This window comes from Stenella coeruleoalba (assembly GCF_951394435.1).
Source record: "Stenella coeruleoalba genome assembly, chromosome: 21".
NCBI classification, from domain to species: Eukaryota; Metazoa; Chordata; class Mammalia; order Artiodactyla; family Delphinidae; genus Stenella; species Stenella coeruleoalba.
Window position 1 is genome coordinate 34,345,642 of NC_137167.1, and position 14,923 is coordinate 34,360,564.

A 14,923-nucleotide genomic window follows, 5' to 3' on the forward strand; every position below is an offset into this window, starting at 1 on the left:
ACAGGGTGTGTGTGTGTGTGTGGAGAGAGAGAGGAGGGAGGGAGATTGATTGATGATTAAACGGCCAGAAGGTTGTTCAGGCTTTTGCTAAATCCAGACTCTGCAAGTTAGCCCATTAGGCTGGAGACCCAGAGAAGAGTTGCAGAGGGATTCCAGTGACAGAATTTCCTCCTGGTCAGGGGGAGGTCAGTCCTTGTCCTATCAAGGCCCTCAGCTAACTGGAAGAGGCCCACCCACATTATAAAGGGTAATCCGCTTTATCAAAGTCTACTGATTCAAATGTTAATCTCATTCCAAAAAACACCTTCCCAGAAGCATCCAAGATAATGTTAGACCACATACCTGGGCATCGTGGCCCAGCCACATTGACACGTGAAGGTCAACGTCACAGTGACCATCTCTCCTGTGCATTTAATCTCTTCATTGGCATTCATGCCTTCTGTTTATACCACTGTTGCTCTTTTCTGCTTTTCCAGATGTTTGCAGGATTGTTTATTTCCCACTGAAGGATTATAAAGGTTATTGCTACTAATAATCACTACCATTCTAAATTATTCTTACAGTGACCACTGCTACTGTTACTACTAAAGGGAACCAATTACTACACACCTTCTTTGTGGTTGGCAGTGAAACATGGGTTTTATTTACATACTGTATGTCTAATTCTCACAACAAAAGAGGAAGATAGTTAAAATATTCATTTTGCAGGTGAGGGACCTGAGAGTCAGTAGGATTGAGGGGCCTGTCCAAGGCCTTACAATAGTGAAGTGGCCGAGCCTGGACTGGAGGAGCTCAGGAATCTTTGCTTTTCCACATACTACCCTGCATGACTTAATTTTTGTCTCGTATATTGTACCATAGTCATTCACCTGTTAGGACTTCACAGTGACAAGAGGAATTTTAAATGTAAGGAAGAGTCATTAAGATATTATAGGTTTTGAAACGAAAAGCCCCTTGATCTTGATTACTGTGAGAGTTTATGTAAAAGCTACTTGCGTTTTTAAAACAGGCCTGTATTTTGGATTATTTTTAGAGTGCTCCAGACCTGAGAGAGGAAAATAGAATACACTTATAGTTTTTTTTTTCCTCTGTCACCTCTGTCTGACCTTGTGTGAATCGATTAGAGATGTTGTTGGAGAGATTCAACTTTGGATTACTTGGTAAAAACTGTCAGGAGTCAAGCTGAGGAATTTGGATTTGGTTTCCTTAGAAACAGATAATGCTATAGATCCAGAGGAAGAAGCATGCTACAGCCAAATGGACCAGGATCCTCTATTACTGCCTCACATTCCTGAGACAATCTCTTCATACTTTTTACATTATGATCCACTAAGATGTCTCACGAGTGTTTTCTGTCAGTGTTTACATCCAAGTAGTGTTTCTCTATCATGGTGATTATTCCATTGGATGCAGGAGTGGTATCCTTCTTTAACAGTTATATTGGGTTTGGAAAATGGTATTACCTTTTGAGATCACAGTTCAGAATGTCCGTAATAATACGTCAGGCCTATTGGCAGTAGTAGATACACAGAAGAACTCAGAACTCTGTCTTGCCTAGAGTCACAACAGTCTCAATGGAGGCTTAAGTGGAGATGCCTTTTCATTTTGGAGCTGTATAGGCTCAGGCACCCTGAGCACGGAATAGAGTTATTGGATGCGGACATCCATACTCTTTAATTCTGGCGCACTCTCGTTATTTTATTTTAAATTAATTTTGTGTACAATTTTACAGGATCTTAGAGAGTTCACGAAGGACTTTATGTCTTCCACAGGATAATTCACATTTTCCTGAATTTTATACAACACTGGAGTTTGTGCTTTTCGGTTTTCGGTTTTCTTGTTTAATTTTAGATCAATCCTGTTTGGGTCGGGAGAATTATTCCCTTGATTTTGATGGGACTGTCTCCCAAATCAGAGTGCATGTAGCCTTCTTTAGAAAGCTTCCTTTTTTAAAATGTTTTAGTATCATTTTTGTTACTGTTTTTCATTTCAATTAGTCTATGTGCCACGAAAATGTTAAAGTATCCTTTTTTAACTTTTCTTTAAACCATTTATGAAAATTATCCATTAGGTCACACTCCAAGAGGGACCTGTTGGAAAGGCAGCCAATAGGCCCCTCTTAGATGGATCCAGAGGCAAGATGAGCTAGCCGCCTGCAGAGTAATAGCTTGGAAAAAAGGGGGTGATTCTCAGTGGTCTGCGCAAGTCACTGTTCTCTAGATACCAAAATAGCTGTTTCGAAACTTTAAATTGTGTAGGTAGCAATGTGCGCTTTAAACAATTTGGGTATTGGAATACAGTAGCTTATACTGAGTGATTCGAGTAGAAACCACTGATGAAGATTTTACAAATTGTGTGAAGCTAATTGCCTATTTGGCAATCATTTACTGATTTGCAGTGATCAATATTTTTGCGAGAATTTAGACTCACAAAAATACTGGGGTTTTTTTTGTTTTTGTTTTCAATTTCAAGCCTGGGAAAGATTTAGGGGGTCCTGGCTCCAGAACCAACTAGTTGCTGGTTGGTTAACTGTGGCAAGCTACTTAATACTTTAAGTCTTAGTTATGTGTCCAGCACTCTGCCTAGGAAATAGTGGACACCCATAGTTATTTCTATTATATTCTAAACATTATTTTTCTTTCCAGTAGGCAACTCTGTCTCTGGGAGTTTATCATACAATCAGAGAAGTCTAAAACTGCCTGCCCTCCAGGAGCTTACAATCTTGTAAAGCATTTAGTCCAGCCTCCTCAATTTAAAAGTGATGTTTGAACAGGGAGTGTAATTGGGTTTGCTTATGGTCTGAGGAAGGATGCTGATGCTTATTAGGTGCCATATGGCTACAGGGCAAGGGCCTAATCTTTGGGGCTCTCTGTTTACATATTGATGTCAACTCTTAGATTTTGATTTTAATGGAACATTTTGGTCATGTAAAAATGCTAATGACATTTAGCAAATACTGAATCAGTGACAGGTTCTGTTTTAAGTACTTGTATTTTCTCATTTAATTCCTGCAACAGTTCCATGAATAGGGAACAGTTTTATCTCTATATTCTGATGATGAGGAAACTGAGGATGCTAGAGATTATATGTCTAAGTTTGTAAAAGTAAGAAGTAACAGAACAAGAGTTCAAACCCTGAGCCTTATTCCAGAGTCCATGTAATTAGTATCTGACCTTCCTACCTCTTTGACAATGATTACCGACATCAGATAGTGTCAGCCATTGATAGTTCATTTGTTTTAGTTCTAGATATTCTAAAATTATTTCATGAATGTAGTGTCATTTAGCAGCTTTTTGGATATTTTTTATTAGAAGACTGAAATGATTTCATATTTACTTATAACCTGAAACAAAATTATTAGAAGATGGTATTTTACATTAATTTGTTTGTATTTTACATTAATTTGTTTTTATTTTACTTAAATGTGCGACTTAACATTTCATCAAGTTATCTTCCCCTATGTAGATATCATTATGAATATTTTGATATCAGAATATGAACCACTATTATTTTAAATATTTTATACTTTAACAATTATATTGATATTTTTAAAATGGAAAATAATCTCATTATTTAAAAATGTACTACAAATTAATATGATCTACCCGAGTTCTTAGTATTTTTTTTTGGTGTGTGTGACCAAGCTTTACATCTATTTCATTAGAGAAAATTGGCTTCTTTACTACTATGAAATATACATCCCAAAATTCCTATTGCTTTCCACTGTAGTATAGTTTTATTTTTAATTTGAATAGTCAATATTAGATATACGTTCTCAAACATTTTTTTCATATAGTTTTTCCTTTTTGTTATCCATAGATTATAGAAGGAAACATTTTTTATAAACTAATAAAATTACATTAATCTAATAAAATCATCCTACTATTTTATAGCATTTAAAAATAACATTAATGACAGATTATAATTACTTATATTTATTCCAGTGAATCAGTAAAACTGTCTACCATTTTCAGGATTTATTGCTAGAATCATCAAAATGCTTAACTATTTGGATTCTACTTTTATGAGAAAGCAGAAGACACGAATACTTATTTCTATTTTGTGTGAGGGAAATATTGTATAGTTATCAGAACAGAAGTTGAAGTGATGGGAAACATTGTTGATTATCTTTAGATGCACTAGAAGATATTAAGCCTTTTATTTGATATATTTTTCAAACTTTGAAAGAAGAGAATATGTCTTCAGTTAAAGCAATCTAAGAGTAGAAGTAGCATTTATTTAAAATAACTTCTTACCATATTTTTCGTGTCTTTGTTCTCCTTCTTGGCTGGACGCTTGCCCATGTGACTTTACATGAAAATGTGATGAGAGTTGGGCGTCCCACCCAGACCTGCATCCAATTCCTCAAGCAGAAAGATAGTCACTCTCAGCTGACCTCTCTTTTTACTTAAATCACAAGATGCTAGTTAAAAATATTATTTAATCAGCCTTTTTGATATCATTTATAAATGGTATAAAATGTAAAACTCTGAATTTTCCTCAATTACTAATTATCATTTTCAATTGTTCATGTATAGTTGAAATATATTACCTAAGAATTAATATGGTATAAAACAAAATAATCAAAAAACATAACAAAACCATTTATCAGCCCCAAACAAATTCTTATAGGGGAAAACAAAAAAATCTGTTCTGTTGTTGAATACATTTTATAGATGACAGCACTCTCTCAGTTGATATGTACCATTTCTGTCCACCCTGCTTTCCATGCCTGTTGGACAGGGATCATGCCCTGTTTATTTTTGTGTCTTAGCAACACAGCATAGAGCACACATTCAATAAATGTAAGGATGAGGAAAGAGGTAGAAAGAAAAAAAAGATTGGAGGGAATGAAGGAAAGGACAAAGAAATGAGAGACAGTGATGCTAAGTTAACAGTGAATACTACTTGCACTTAGTGAAACACTATTACTTTACATAAGTCATTTTCAGCAGGAGAAGGTCTGTTCTCTGAGACCTCAAAGTACTCCAATAATGATGCTAAGGTGAAAATTCTGTCTTTTGAATGAGGAGAAGGAACCAACTAAGTTACATATATGTGTGTGTGTGTGTGTGTGTGTGTGTGTATTTACACACACGATCTCTTAAAATGAGCTGGAATCTTTAAATATGAACGTTTTGTAAGAATTTGTAGGAAAGTAAGATTTGCCATAGCAAAATGTTTCTTTGGCATGTGGATTATTTCAAGCTGAAAACAAGCTTAATAAACTCAAGAAGAACTTTTGACCTCCCCACTAACTGCCTAAAAAGTGTAGGCAGAGGACCTCTTCCAGGAACGGAGCTGTCACCATAGAGACTACAGTAGGAACTAGGTGTGTAGACAGGGCAACTTAGCAGAGTCTGTTAAAATTCCTCTCTGGGTCCCATTGTCTCTGCCTGGCCCAGGAAACGTTTGTTTACCAACTATTCACTTTTCCATCCTCATGTCAACTGCCTTTGCTCTTCCATGAAGTCCCAAACCCCTACCCTCAACATCCTCCTTTGTCTTTAGCTGAAGATGTTTTTTAAGGTGAGGTTTTCAGCCCTTGTGGTGAGTTACTCAGTTTTCTTTGGTCTCTCCTGTGTACGCATGTTATTAAACTTTTGTGTGATTTTTCTCCTGTTAATCTGTCTCATGTCAATGTAATTCTTAGACCAGCCAGAAGAACCTAGAAGGGTAGAGGAAAATTTCTTCCTCCCGGACATATTAAAACAAGCCCAGGGAAATTCCCTGGTGGCACAGTGGTTAAGAATCCGCCTGCCAGTGCAGGGGACATGGGTTTGAGCCCTGGTCCGGGAAGATCTCACATGCCTCAGAGCAACTAAGCCCGTGCGCCCCAACTGCTGAGCCTGCACTCTAAGAGCCCACGAGCCACAACTACTGAAGCCCATGTGCACCTAGAGCCCGTGCTCCGCAACAAGAGAAGCCACCGCAGTGAGAAGCTCGCACACCACCACGAAGAGCAGCCCCTGCTCGCCGCAACTGGAGAAAGCCCACGCACAGCAATGAAGACCCAACGCAGACAAAAATAGATAAATAAATTTATTTTAAAAATAAATAAAGCCCAGAAAGGGATGTTAAACCAACTTAATAGTGTATCAGAATCTTAACAAAAATTGTCATTGACAGTGTAACATAACAAAAGTAGTCAAGGGGCAAAGATGTTGAGAAGGGACAGGACAAAGAGCACACCGAGCTGTTAGGGAACCAGGGCCCTTTGCCGGATGCGCTGCAAGTGGGCCGCTTTGACGCAGAGGTTCAGCCGAGAAAGAGCTTATTCATAAGGCGGCCAGGCCAGGACTCAGAGAGCAAGTCTCATTTCCGCCTCCCGAGAGGCAGAGGGGTTTGGGACATTTACGGGACAAGCAGGAGGGCCTCAGGACTGGGGAAAGGGGATGGGAGGCAGGGAAGAGGGGCGGTAACTGATGTTCTGCGCAGGCGCAAAGGGGTTCCGTGCCTCTGCATATTCATAAGCGCGGATGTTGCGTGACCTGAGGGTGGAGTCAACAGGCCGGTCGGGGGACGTCTGCGCAGGCCCAGGTTCAGCGTCGTGGTCCCAACCAGCCTGAGCCGGCTCGCGCTTGGTGGGAGCTGACTCCGGGTTCCTGGGGAACACCAGGCCGTGTGAAGCTGGGAAGGTACGCAATTAAGGAGAGGAAAAAAGAGAGAAAGACGCCCGTAGAAGCTAAAGCAAGCTTACCCAGCGAAGGCAGTTTACAGGCGAAGGGGTTTGAACAAGCCGCTCCGTTCCCCGTTGTTCTGCAGCACAAGCGCAGGACTTCCTATTAGTTATGAGCTTCCGCTACCTCTGCGGGGCACGGGTTCAGAGCCATGGTTGCGCCACCTTTCTCAGCTGCCAGCTAGGCCGGCCGTCTGGTGGGACCTTTATCTGCGGCTTGCTCCGTCAGGGTGCCGCGCAAACACGCCTGTGCAGAGCACGCTGGTGGTGTGGCAGCTCCGCTCTTCTCGCCTGCTGCGGAGAAGCCGTGGATTCACCTCTCCTGAGACGCAGAGATCGTGCCCTCCTCAGAGCCTAAGGCCAGTTCTCCTTGCAGATCTCTTTCCACCTCCTTGCCCTGTAAGCCAGTTACAGTGACGTGTAGACAGGTGAGATGTGACCTCTCCCCTTCTTTTCCAGCTTTCCTTAACCCGGGGTGTGATAACTGCGACACCGTAGTCATTTGGACCAGATCATTCTGTGTGTGTGGGGGGGGGTGGGGGTGGGGAGGGCTGTCCCATGTAGTGTAGCAGCTTGGCAGCATCTCTGACCTCTGCCCACTTGATCACAGTGGCACACCCCTGCCCCCCAGTTGTGACAACAAAGAATATGACCAGACATTGTCCAGTGCCCCCTGTGGCCCCAGATTGCCCCTGATTGGGAAGAGCACTGCCCTGAATAAACGTGGTGCTCATTTCATCTCTTTATCCAATTGTATACTTTGATTTATTTTTCTGTGTATTTATTGGGCTGCTCCCCGATTCATTCTCAGTCTCTCCCTAATACCGCGTACACACATATAAGGAAAGAATGCAGGGAAAGTTTAATCTTCGTTCTGGAACCAGCCAATCCCCAGGAGGACTGGCCCCATGACTTTGTCCTCATTAGCATGAAAAGATTTCACAGGATTTTTAAGCTATTGCTATTGCACACCGTTAAAAAAAAAAGATGAATAAACAATCCAATAGTGAAAAACAGAACAAGTGGTCAATATAATTATGCGGTATTAAAAATGTAGTTGAAAATAACAAGGTATGTTAAGTATTTTACTGAAATCACATGGGAAAATTTTGGTTAAAACATTGACATTTTTTTTTTCCTTTACTGTATCAACCACACAATTATTTTGAGCAAACCTTACCTCTGGAAATGACTATACAAAGAAAATTGTCAGAATATGAAATTTTTTTTTCCCCTAATGGGATATGGTAAAGAATGAACGTGAAGGATTACATTCCTAATCCGTTCCACAAACGCAGTGGTGCAAGATGGGACTGCATGATGCATCCACTTTCCTGTAGTCTATTTGAAGCACCTGAGTTTGATGAGGAAGTTCATGTGTTTTCTAGTAGTGCCTAATTTACCCTCAGGGAGTGGCTCATGCTGGGAGAACGTGTCTCATTATGGTTTATTTTGTAGCATCAGTCATGCTATGAGATGGACAAGACTTTATAAGACAAATACTATGCAGCAACCTTCAGAAGCCAGCGCTACATGCAGGCAAAAATTCTCATTGGCAGAACAAAACAGAAAGCCCTTAATGAATTGTTACCGTGGCAGCATATTGTCAAATCATGCACTAATAACAAAAGAGCTGGAAAACCGTACCAAGAAACCAGCATGTCTTTTGGCAAGCTGGAGAGCAGGGTTTGGTGCCGAGCTTCCCAACACTCTAAAGGAGAGAATTAACATCAGAGGAAGCCGAGAATGTTTGTCCAAACTCTGCAGGCATTCGGGTGTGAATCCTAGAGCAGCTGCGTGAACCTGAGGGTTATTTCTTCTTCTTCTTTTTTTTTTCCTCTTCCCAAATGTAATTAGATGTTAGTTCAATAACGAAGAGCATCCCTAAAGGGTGTCTGGGACCTCAGTCACATTTTAGGGAATGCAGCTCTACCTTCTGAGTCAGTTCTTAAACTATAAACCTCTGTAATTTAAGATGTGGCAGAATTTCAAGGCAATTAGCATAATATGAGGGTGGCCAGATGTCATTGAATGCTTAGGTGTGAGCCAGTATTTTATATTTTGTCTTGGGAAGATAACTCCATTAAAATCTGTCTCAGATTGAATCATGTGGGTCATGTTGTAAAGCACCTGAAATACCAGAAAATCAGAGGTTTAAATATATAAAACATTTGCGAGAATGAAGTTATACAAGTTGTCTGTAACGTTCCATTTATTTGTAGTATTTCTTTTCAGTACCTTTGTTTTAGGGCTGTGTTTGCCAACCAGTTTTCTAAAACTTTGGCCCATACGTGGCAAACTTACCTGAAACATTGTCTTTTTCTCTATTTCCTTTATTTTTACTCAGATCCTATGCCTTGTTTCTTACCTTCCATTTCCTTTTTCTCTCCTCGAAAAGTGACAGCTTCCCATGTCTCTTCACCCATTGTTTGTTGACATGAAAGGAAAGAAACATGGAAATGGAGCAGTGGATTTCAGACTTTGCTCCTTGAAAATCCCAGGGTAGCTTCTGAGCTGCAGGTGGGGAGGGCATACAGGGAGCAGACAGGGCTCTGAGGCTTCCATTCAGCTTCCAGTTTACAAGTAGTATTTCATGTAAAAAAAGCTTTCCACAGCACAGATATCTCAACAGTGGTAGAACCCACGATGCCATCAGGTAGAGTAGACCCAGGATAGGACATTTGACCAACAGAAAGTAATCATACTGAGTAATAGAAGCATGGGGATATTGAAGAAGTTCACTGTGGGTGTTGCATCTCATGATTACTCTTCCTTCAACCACCTTAAGTTCAACCCGTATCTAAAAATCAGGAACTTCTCATTCCCTCCCATTTAATAGTAGCAAGATTTAGTCGCTTCTGCCATCTCAGCAGGAGCAAAGCATGTAGTGGTCCAGGTGTATTTCTGTTGAGTAGGGTGATTAAGGAGTGTGAAGGAATAAAGATGTAACTGTATAGCAAAACAAGGAAACTAAAATTTATCTCACATGATGTCTCTATTGTCCCAAAGAAAGATTATATATCTCAGTAATTCCTATGGTTAGGAGAATTTTATGAAAGAAATGTTCTTAAATGTATGGACACCAAAGGGGGAAAGTTGGGAGGTGGGGGGGGGGTGGAGGTGGGATGAATTTGGAGACTGGGATGGACATGTAGACACTAATATGTATAAAATAGATAACCAATAAGAACGTGCTGTATAAAAAAATAAAGTTCAAAAAAAGAGAAAGGAATGTTCTTTTTAATCGTAAAGGTATTTTGACTAGCTGTGGCTTTATTATTACATGAAATAAAAATTAGTTTATTTGTATGTATTATAATAAGGTGTAAATTTAATTTTAAAATAAAAAAGCAAACTTACACCATACATTTTAAAGATTTGTCCTACATTAATAAAAATAGTGTTTTGCATTTATAGGACACGATGTCAAAATGCTAACATGTCCTAGCAAAAACGTTAAAAGCGCAGGAGTTCCTGGTTAGTAATTATTTGTATTCAAGTTCTCTAAATTTAACCTCAAATTAACTGTCGTTAACTGTTAGCTGTTTGAATAAGAGGTTTGATAGTAAATAATTTATTATTTATCTTGTTGTTTTCCTTGAGGAAATAACTTTATTTCCCTAAAATATTAAAAAAATTTTGCCTATATAACGGAAGACTATTTCTTGTTTACTATAGAAATTTTAATACTTTTTTTTAAGATACTGTTTTCTCCAAATTCAAGTGGTATGATGTGTTTTTTTTTAATCTCAGCATAGTAGAGAAATATGTAAAGAATGTTTTAGCTTCCACTATGTCAGCAGATTTTGATTAATTGGGGGAGAAAAAGCTTATTAAACAAAATAACATTTCCAATTTTGTATTAAATGTTACCTCTTCTGCTGTATAAAGCAGGACATATTTTGGCAAGATCTCAAGCTTTTAAAACTAACATTGAACATATTATGGAGAAAAGACTTGCAAATTGCCTTGTGTTCTTAACAGTAGCTGGAAAAGGAAAAGAAATTAAAATGGATCAACAGTTAAAGTGGAAATGCATGATTACAATGGAATGATACGTAAATTCAAATCAAGTTTCAATGAGGAGAATATTTTTAAGTATTTTCAGAGAAATTAAATAATTTTCAGATTTAGTATTTTCTGTAATCTTTTAAGATTAAAAATTTATTTTTTAAAAATATATTTTCAGATAATTTTATTTGTGATTATGTATGTCGAATTCAAACCACGTTATGGTTTTTTTCTGTGTTTGGTAACATCGAACCGTGAAAAGTAAAATTAGCATTTAAGAAATAATTCAAGGAAAAGACTTCTCCAGTAATGTTTGCCCCAGTGAGCTGAGTAATTTTTGTAAATTAGTCTTTTGGCCTGAGTGATTTAGATAATTACTTAAGTTCTTTCTTTCAGGTTGAATATTCAGATACTAGTCAACATCAAGCATACGATAAACAATTTATTTTTTTCTTCAGTAAATCGATCAAATATTGAGTGAAATAGTGTATTTGCCCTGTGTATTGCCCTTATATAATCCCTAATTGTTCTCAAGTAGTGTGTCTCTAAATCGATGAGATCTTTTTCTATTGTTATTTTCAAATTTGCTTGATGGATTAGGAAAGATGTGTTGAATCAAAGAGTTCTGGATAAATATTAAAGGATAAGCTTCTAATGAGTACATAACTCAAACTGTTCTTTATTCACTCAGTATAAACCAATGATCGAGTTACCTGTGAACATTAAGGGTGGAGGGAGGGACATTAACACATTCTTTACTCGACTAGGATGTTTTTGCTTTTCTCTAATGGAAATTTTCTTTTCCTTTTTCAGCAGTATTTTTAACTTACGGTGTGCATTGGGAAATAATTTTCACTTGCCTTTTGTAGTTTTTAATTCATGAAAATAAACCAAAATCAAGAGGTTGTAGTTATAACATTTCTTCTTTATGAACATAAAAGAATCCTATTAGCTATTGCAATTTAAAGTTTATTGTATTTTAAATTAACATATTCTTGTTTTTGTGACTTAACAGGCAGTAACTTCAAGCTCCTGTGGTGGATATAGATTCTTGCTGCAAGGAAGTAACAGTAAGTGCTTATGTATATGCAATAACTTTTTAAGAACTGCAACATCTTAATATTTGGAACTCCATTATGCTTGAATGCATGAAAAAAGTTAATATGGTTATTTAAATTTACCCTATCATTTTATAATTTCAATAAGTTGTATTCACTCTAATAACATTTTACATAGAATTTTAATAGATTAATGTCAGGTCATTTTAATAATGAGGAAAAATAGACCCACAGCCAAGTCTTTCCATTTTGTCCAGTATGTTTATGTCAGTCTTGCTATATAAATTTCACTTATGCATTAATGACATTAATTATCTCTTTGATTAGCTGATTTACAAAGAGTCTGTTTTCTATGGGCAATTATTTGACAATTGGTTTTTAAATTTTGGGACATTTATTTTGCATTCATAACTTCTTTGGAGCAACTCAAATTCGTCTTTTGTAACGGTGCATTTTAAATTGTTTTCACGCCAATGTGAGTCACTAACTCTTGTATTCATCTCACAAAAGGTAAGAGAGGGGCCTCTTTCTCCCAATTGGGATTAAATAGTAGCTTCTCAGTTCTTCTGCAATATATTTTTCATAATGGTTTAAATCTGTGTGTTTATTTCAAATGTGAGCGTAAGTAACTTTTGTTTTACCTGCCAGCCCTGCGTTATCTTGTGCCTTCCTTTACATTAATGTAATTACTTGGGAATTATCTCTATTCCAAATTGAATAGGGAAATATCAGCTTGCTGCAGGCTCTGTGCTCATCCAGGAATTAAAGTAATTTAAGATATGAGGTTTTAAATGGAAACTCTATTTGTAAGAAAAAGATGTAATTCACTGCCAGAGGTATCCGTTTCAGTGCAACTTCTAGAGAGACAAAAATGCTCTCCAAATTCTAATTCTTGATTTTCTAAGTAATTTGGATACTGGTATCTTTTCTACTCAGATAGGTTTCTAGGGTGTTGTGTAATCTGGGATATATCCTGGTTTCCGTTTCTTACTGATACCATTTCCTGGGTGTCTTCCTGACTCAACCATTGAGCTGTTTGGCAAAACTTCGATCCAGTGATCTTCAATTTGACATGGCCTCCTCAGGCAATGACGGGTCTTCCTTGAGTACAATTCATTAAATGTTGTTCTGTAGAATAGATAGTGATTATACTTACCAAATGTCTGCAAGTCTCTTTCGGAGATATGCTGTATTATAAATGAAATTATTTTCTATTTGGGGGAATTCTTGTTTATTAATACTGTTGTAAGTAAAGGCTTTGGTGAATAGACTATATTGATCTTTAGAAAGTGTTAGTTGGTATTAGCTTTGCGATAGACTAAAAATGATATAAAATGGTTGGTAAAATGACTCAGACTATTTCTCTGTCTTGCTGTGGATGTGGAAGAGGCGACAGGGACAGAAAATGCCTCATAAATCAGTGCCGGGGTGTTCCCTCCCCTACAACGGAATAGAAATCATCACAGCAGGACTGCCTGTTTTACAAATGATGTTATAACCCATTTACTTTAAAAGCTCTTTTCCTTAGAAGTCATTTCTAGTATTTTTGAATCGTCAAATTATGCGTATATACTTTCTAGGAGCAGTCGAGTATAAGTATGTGTGTTTAAATAAATATATATATTTATATAAATATACACGTATATACACATATCAGCAAAATCATATCTTAGGGTTCCCAAGTAGGAAACTTTGAATACCCACACAGAATTTTATTTATCTTTGGATCATTCTAATTTTTATTTTATATCTAAATCTTCAGTCTCAGTCTGTTCTTATTCTGTCATTTATTGATATATTTAACAGCTTTTGTGTAGCTAGGTGTGTGGTCTCAGACACTGGGGATAGAGGGAGGAAAGATTAAGTTCCTATCTTCTAGCTGACCACAGGATGATGGAGAAAATACAAACATTTAACAGTCATTTCAGTTCATTGTGGTAGGAGTTGTGATCGAATCAGGATAAAATGGGGAATAGAGGGGTGAATTCTCAGGTCATCCTGGAGAACTAAAGCTAATGTTTTCTGGAGGAGGTAATTCTTGAACCACAATAGGTGTGTGTAACTGAAGTAGTGGTGTTGGATTGTGTGTGTATATTCCAAAGGGAGGGCATAGGGGTGAGAAGATTGAGAAGAAGGGGCTGTAGAAATCATTTCAGGCTCTATGGGAAGGGAAGGCTATCTGTGCAGTATATACAGCAAGATCAAGGTGACATGAGAACATTTTCACATGCTTAGGGAGCACAAAAGAAAAGTTGCAGAGTGACAGGAAATGCGAGAACTAGAGCATAAAATTACATCTGTGACTGTGCTGAGGAGTTTGCATCTTATCGCATTTTTACCCAGAAAACAAAAGGGAGCCCTAGTGAATTTTATAACAGGAAGAAACATTGGAGTTGCATTTTGGAAATACCAGTAGAGCAGCGATTTTGAAGAAGGATTAGACAGACTCATCAAAGGAAGTGGTTTTGTGGGTAGAGCAAAGCCTTGAAAAAGTTGAGCTCTGAACAGGGGAGACCAGGTTATTTACTTGAGGTTACCTGTCCTGCGTGAAGAAGGAAACCTACAGGTTGATTATTGATTGGAAGGCTCATGACAGGGGGAGTGGGTTGAGGGAGGAGAGAAGCTAATTTTAGAATGAATCGTTGTAAGAGCAGGAAGAGTTTGTTCAAGTTAGGGTAATAGCCTCTTCCTCATTCTCTGGGAGGTACCGGGAGTCTTCATGGAGTCTAGTTCAGAGCCCAGGTAGAACCCGCTGGCTGGAATGGTTATGACCACTTGTTCTATCATCCATATACTGTCTAATAGAGTAGCCGCTAGCCGCATGTGACTATTAAAATTACTTCAGATTATAAATTTATTTCCTTAGTCACACTTACATTTCAGCTTCTCAGTAGCCAGATGTGGAGAGCAGCTACCCTTTTGGACAGCACGTATGGTGCCAAAAATCATATTGAACGATGCAGTTCTATCTAGATTTTCAGAGCACTCATAAAAGAATGCGGATTTTGAATCACAAAAGTAAGTGCATGACTAAATGTATTTTAACGTTTACCTTTTAGAAGTAGAGAGACTTAATTATATCCTTGTTCCATAATCAGTTATGTTGGTGAATAACATCTGAATTTTAATAGAACGAGAAAATTTTAAACCTTCTCATTGATAATTTGAGGATTTT

General features: G+C 37.8%; 1 long non-coding RNA gene across 2 annotated transcripts in view; it reads left to right on the plus strand.

Annotated features, from left to right (window-relative positions):
* Nucleotides 1–6,475: 6,475 nt before the first annotated feature.
* LOC307179844 overlaps nt 6,476–14,923 on the plus strand; it is a 914,229-nt gene continuing 905,781 nt past the window's right edge. The window contains exons 1-2 of one of the 2 annotated variants that reach the window (XR_013825561.1): nt 6,476–7,107; nt 11,706–11,760. This is a non-coding gene — a long non-coding RNA (uncharacterized lncRNA). The remainder of the gene's footprint in view (nt 7,108–11,705; nt 11,761–14,923) is intronic. The other variant, XR_013825562.1, reaches the window with a different exon arrangement.